The sequence below is a fragment of the Miniopterus natalensis genome, chromosome 2, assembly GCF_054644295.1.
Source record: "Miniopterus natalensis isolate mMinNat1 chromosome 2, mMinNat1.hap1, whole genome shotgun sequence".
Taxonomy (NCBI): Eukaryota; Metazoa; Chordata; class Mammalia; order Chiroptera; family Miniopteridae; genus Miniopterus; species Miniopterus natalensis.
Genome location: NC_142082.1, coordinates 76,707,399 through 76,713,636, shown reverse-complemented (window position 1 = coordinate 76,713,636; position 6,238 = coordinate 76,707,399). Strand labels below are relative to the sequence as shown.

The window sequence follows — 6,238 nt, the reverse complement described above, 5'->3', positions numbered from 1 at the left end:
ACCATAATAAATATTCAGTAGATGTCTTTTGAACAAGGGAAGAGTGAATGAATAAATATATGTATGAAAAATACAGTTTATTCTCAATAGTATGGAATAATTTGATTAGGACAGACACAAATAACTAAAATAGGTGATCCACAAAAGCCAAAATTTCCCAAGTGCCTTTTTGACCATCAAGGGCAAAACAAAGAGTCTTACAGCCCATGAACAGGATTCTTAGGCCTTGTTTCCCTGAAGACATAAGATGAAAAATTACACAATAAAAAAAAGCACTGATGTTTTTATTGCCCTCTAAACTATTACTGTCTCACATAGCATTTGTCACAACCATCTTTGATTGTTGACTAGGGCCACAGGTGGTTGGCCCTAGCTACTATATCAGGAATGTAATCAGAGTTGTCATCATCTTTAAACACACTTCAGCAAAGAAACATTATATGAGTCGCAAGCAATTGTGTAATACCAAGCTGCAAACTGTGAACATTCTTTGGGTTTATGCTCTTAATTTACTTGCTACTAATGGGCTCCTTGAACCCTGTAGATCATTCATTTCCCAATGAATCTCATGAGGCTCGAGTTTAATTTACTACTACTGTTGTTTCCCCAAGGCTGGATGGGAGCAAATAAGACTAAGTTCACTTTTCTCCTTCTCTACTACTCAGTAGGAAATTCAATGGAGGGAGAGCCAGTGGCAGGAAACAAAGAGAAGACTGCTTAGTATTCTCAGAAGTAGTGGCCAAAACTCACACCGACAAGGTTCAGACAAGCAATTTTGTTGCAGACGCAGTGAAAAGCTTGGAAAGACAAGCCACAGAAAAAAAAGCTTGGCTGTCAGAAACTGCTGGATTGATGTGTAAATTAGCACAGACTTTCTAGATGGCAATTTGTCCATAAAATAAAAATCCTTAAAACTATACACTTTGTGCAATAACTCCACCTTCAAAACTTTGTCCTGAGAGATTATCACATATATGTGCCAACATTTAGCTACAAATTTATTTATCACAGAAGTGTTTATAGTAGAAAAAAATAACCAAAATGTCCAACTTTAGGGATTAAATAAACTTTGTACATATAACGAAATATGCTTAACCATAACTATGTTGTGATAAAAAGAAAGGATCTCTACAAAGTTAAGTGAAAAAAAATAAAAATATAAAATAACATATACATTGTGCTCTTATTTTTATAATTAGAAAGAGTGCTACAAAAATATATATCAAAATGTTATGCTGATTATCCAACTGGGGGAAATTATAGGTAATTTTTATTGTCTACTTTTCACTTAATTGTGCTTTAAATTTTTCTATGCATCAATTTTGCAGTAAGAAAAAAAATATTTTAATAGAAAAAAAGTCTTCAGAACATACCAGAAGTATTCATTGGACTTTTTTAATTTGCAAGGTGCAGAGTTGTCAGGTTACTGCAAAATATGATGGAATTTATTATAAGAACATATTGGATGATTAGGGAGTTTATAACAATAAGTCCCTAGAGATAATAACAGGAATATCTAAGGAACCCAGGAAGTTGCACATCCCAGGCTAATAAAAGCAATTAGAAGTTCCCAGAGTTCATCTAAGGATGGGGTTACCTGCTTGCCCCTCTAGAGCAGGGAGTCAAAATTCACATCCCTTTTGGTGACTCACATGCCTTGTTCTTGTTTCCACAGTTCTTGACACAACCATCAGATACCTCAGCCTCTACTCTGTTTATCTTTCCTGCCTGGTTCTCAAGACTTCTGCCTACACATGACTATGATTTACTCACGGAATCTCAAGGACCCTGTTGCCTCATGGCAACCCCTTTATGTATCTAATTGACTGGCCCCCTCCATGCTTCTCAGTTCTGGCAGTCTATGAGCTTGGCCATTCTGAGATCAGGTGCCTCCTTCTGTTCCAAACGGCCATGAGAAAGGAAAAGGTCAAGTTATGGCTGCTTAAGAGCAATGGCTTATTTTTTCTTGAAAGAGCAGTTTTCCTTAGAAGAAAACTATGAGTGTCAAGACATCACAACTGATCTGCCAGTAGGTCAGAGCCAATATTTCAAACACTGAACTACGGTCTGCCGCATTGGTATCCCATTAGATATTAAGTTTGTTGGCAAAAGGAAAGTTTCCATGTTCAAATAGTTTTAGGAGTTCCTATAAACTCAGCCCCCTTTTAGGAATTCATAATGTAAATTCATATATTAAAAACTCTGAGTGTTTCTACAGTAAATAAGCCTGCTTGACTCTCTTCAAAGCAAAGCTTCCCAAAGTTATTTCAGCACAGAATCCTTTTTCTTTTTTCCAAAATACCTACTAATACTAATTAACAATGGGACCCAGTTTGAGAATTTCTGCTACAGAGCAAACAATCTTCTAGAAGGAAAGAATGATATTTGTTCCATTTTTCTATACCTTTATTCTCATCATAAATTATTTGATTAAATTAGATCTTCCATCTCCATCAAAGGAATCACCATGAAAATATTTGATGACCCTGGATTCATTCCTACTATAAAAATTAGAGTTTTGTACATTTTAATAAAAGCAGTTTTCAATTACTAAGTTTCTATTAGGGACATAGAACTTCTGAATTAAGCAAATACGTGATCAGCTTTGGAAATGAATTTGTAAACGGAATGTAGTTCATGAGTTTGTCCGATGGTTCATAACATTATTTAAGATGTAGAATGACCTGAAAGAATGGCTAAAAGGTCCGCAGTTAGAAAGGATACAGAGAAGTGGGGCCCAGGACATAGAGTTATGAGCAGTAGGTCATTTAGGTACAATTCTGAGGTGCTTGGCAGTGACTGCTTTGTAGTGTGTGTGTGTGTGTATTTGTGTGTGTATGTGTTACCAGTTCCCCGTGATTTTGGCCTGGAGCCTGGGCTGATTCAACTCAAATCCCTCTGACTCAGTCCAGACTGCCAGCTCTGGAATTCCTGGTCATCACAATCATTGTGGTTGAACACTTAGGTCTTGCTGAGCAAGAACGGCCTAAAAACCTAAGACAAGTAAAATGCTTGTTGCCTGTTTTACAATTTTTGTTTTGGTTTTGGTTCGATCTTTTTTAAGCAAAGGCTTTCTACCCATATACAAATAGATGAAGCTTAAAGAGCCTGTTCAGTAACCAAACCAGGTCAAAGATGACCACTCATATCTCTCTTTATATGCAAGAGTTTTAAGGTGAAAGCTCTGTGGGAGAGAAGGAGAGAGGGAGAGAGGAAAGGAGGGGGGGAGAGAAAAGAATAAAAAGGAAGGAAAGAAAAGAAATGGAATAATAATGAAACCAAAATATATATCAACCCAAAGAATTCCGATAGTAATAATAATACTATAATTCAAATACCTGATTATTTTTTACCTGTAAAAACAAGTTTCACCTGGCTGAACCTAATAACAATAGCCACCATAATTATATGCTTCCTATATGCCAGCACTATACACGGTTTATCCATTATAGAATTTTATTCTTATTATACCTCTTTGAGACAGATACAGGTATACAATCCCCCATTTACAATTCATAAATCCAAAAGTTCTAAAAACTCAAGTTTTTTCATAAGTTTAGAGCAAACTCATTTGGCAGCAAAACCTGACTTGATTTAATGTGAGGCTATTTGTAGTTTTTATTTAACCCATTTGGTGCACATTTCACTACAGAAAGATTATGTTGAGTGAGAGGATACAGCCCAAACCACTCTTAGGGTTCTATATAATTAATGATATGTACACTTTATTGCTTTTCTAAAATACTAAAAATCCTAAATTGTGAAATTCATCTGGCTCCAAGAGTTCTAGAAAAGGAATTGTTTTTTCCCCATTTTACAGATAAGGAAACTGAAGTCTGTTTGTCTTCATTGATACATTATTTTAGTTTGAGTCTTTTAGACTTTTAGACTTTTTTATTGATGGTTTAAAATTTTTTCCCCACACGATTTTAGTTCACATATGCACTGATGAGATTTTAGCAAGCTCTTTTATGGAAAAGTTTTAAAAGACATCTTTTTTTCCCCTTAAATGGAAAATGCTGACATCCTCAGAAATTTTCCTTGGACCCAACTGAACTCATTTTTTAATTCCTTACCCTTCATTTTCAGATTACTCAGTGTATTTAATGCTACCCTTCCTCAAATCCACCCCAAGCTCACATGGCAATGTTAAGGGCATTGGTTAAAAACCCGTCGAGGAGTCTGCATGGGTCTGAGACACTGCTGAGAACTTTGACATCTGTGGTTAGAGTGTCTACATGAAGATTACCCATGCTGGGCTCCAGTGTTTCAGTCACAACCCCAGAATGAACGCCTGGTCACTCTGTGGTCTAAACTCTGAGAGAGGAGAGCATTTCATACTACACTGCATTTCATAAACAATGATTTGATACATAAGCATTATTTATCTAACCATAGGGCTCAGATGTCCAAACACCATAGCTAATTATGGTTCAATAATAGATTCAACAAACTGAAACCTTTATTTCTGGTTTATCATAACAAGTAAAGCAATGGTCATTTCTTTCTAATTTGTAAGCATTTTCTTCGGTGGCCCTGAGTGGGAAGTATATAGTGTGACTTGTCCTATAGGAGGTCTTGCCACCATCTAAAGTCAGTGCTAAGCTACATCTGTTGCCATTTATAATATTTTTTGCATTTGTTGAAACACGTTATTTGTTATAACCAAAAGAGTATATTCAAATACAGAGGGAGCTCTTGCTAAAAGATAGAAAGCCATTATTTTCTAACCAGCAAAAAGAAGAATTTGGCTAAGAGAAGCTGATGGGAGTTTCTTGTTTGATTGGTCTATTTTCAGCAGCTGTCTCTCATGAAGATCTTAGGTCACAGGCTACAGCGGAAAATAAAATCAATGCTTTGAAGCACTTTTAACACACTCTAATACATTTCACCATTTCAGAGTAGCCCTGTTGAAACCTTTTAATCAAGCACCAACAAACCAAGATTTCTCAGCCTTAGTTCTACTGACTTTTTGGGGTAAGTAATTCTCTGTTGTTAACCTTGTGCATTGTAGAATGTTAGCAAATCTCTGGCCTCTACGCACTAGACGCCAGTAGCATCCTCCTCACCAGTCATGACAACCAAAAATGTCTCCAGGCATTCCCAAATGTCCCCTGGGAGGCAAAATCACCCCCAGGTGAGAAGCTTGACACTCTCCCACCTTGTACTTGTGACACACTTTAATATCTCCCAGGAGGTGGCTTTCTAATATTTCTAACTTTATTCTTAAACAACATATACATATGTATACACCCTTATTTTTTAGTAAAACATTTATTTAAAAACTATATTATGCTATTCACACTATTCTTGTCTTGTATTTTTTTTTTTTAACAGGGGAGAGCGCAAACGCAGTCCCCCACTATCACAAATTATGCAGTCGAGTTTCCCACATTTGGGGAAATCACAGGGGTCAGCACATCTGGAGTGCAATGGATAAGCCTCGCCCTGGGAAAACCACCTTCATGATCATGGTATCTCCCCTGCCAAGTAAGTATTGTCTTGTATTTTTTACCTATTCATATATCATGAAGATCATTACATATCAATGCATAAAGGGCCACCTAATTATTCGTAATGGCTACTTAGTATTTCTTTGAATGGATATGCCATAATTATTTTAAAGTGTTCTATCAAAGAACATTTAGTTTGTTTCCAATCTTCTGCTACTAAAATAATGCTTCATAAATAACCTTTATGTAAACTTCTGGAACATCCAGGCACACACTCCTGTCTTGGGACCTTTGCCTTTACTGTTCCCTATGCTTAAAATGCTCTTCCCCCAAATATCCACATGACTAACTCCCTCACCTCCTGAATTTGTAAGGTTTGGCTAGGCTAAAATTACAAGCAAACCTCAAAATCTCAGTGCTTTAAACACATAAAGTCCTATGCAGGTTGTTCATAAAGACAGCATCCTTTCAAGTGGTGACCAAATAGTTGGGGCTGCTTCCATCTTATGATTCCACCCTCATCACATGAGGTTTCCATATTGCCACAGCAGAAAAGAAAAAGCTGGGGGGAGGGGGTCATGTACCAAATCTCAAATACTTCTGACCAAATCATTTCCTACTATAGCCTATTGATCAAAACTAATCATAGGGCCTTGCCTACTCGCCAGCAGTCTGGGAAATGTGGGGAAGCACAATATTCTGTAAGCAATGAATATCTCTGCTGGATCTCCTAACTGTTGCTCAAAAGTCATCTCAGTGAAGCCAGCCATTCTTTTTTTAAAAAT

At 36.7% G+C, this 6,238-nt stretch overlaps 1 non-coding gene across 1 annotated transcript; it reads right to left on the bottom strand.

Annotated features, from left to right (window-relative positions):
* Nucleotides 1-5,334: 5,334 nt before the first annotated feature.
* On the bottom strand, nucleotides 5,335-5,498 carry LOC148093716 (U1 spliceosomal RNA). Its single transcript, XR_015714178.1, has one exon. It is a non-coding gene; the product is annotated as a U1 spliceosomal RNA (small nuclear RNA).
* Nucleotides 5,499-6,238: the final 740 nt, after the last annotated feature.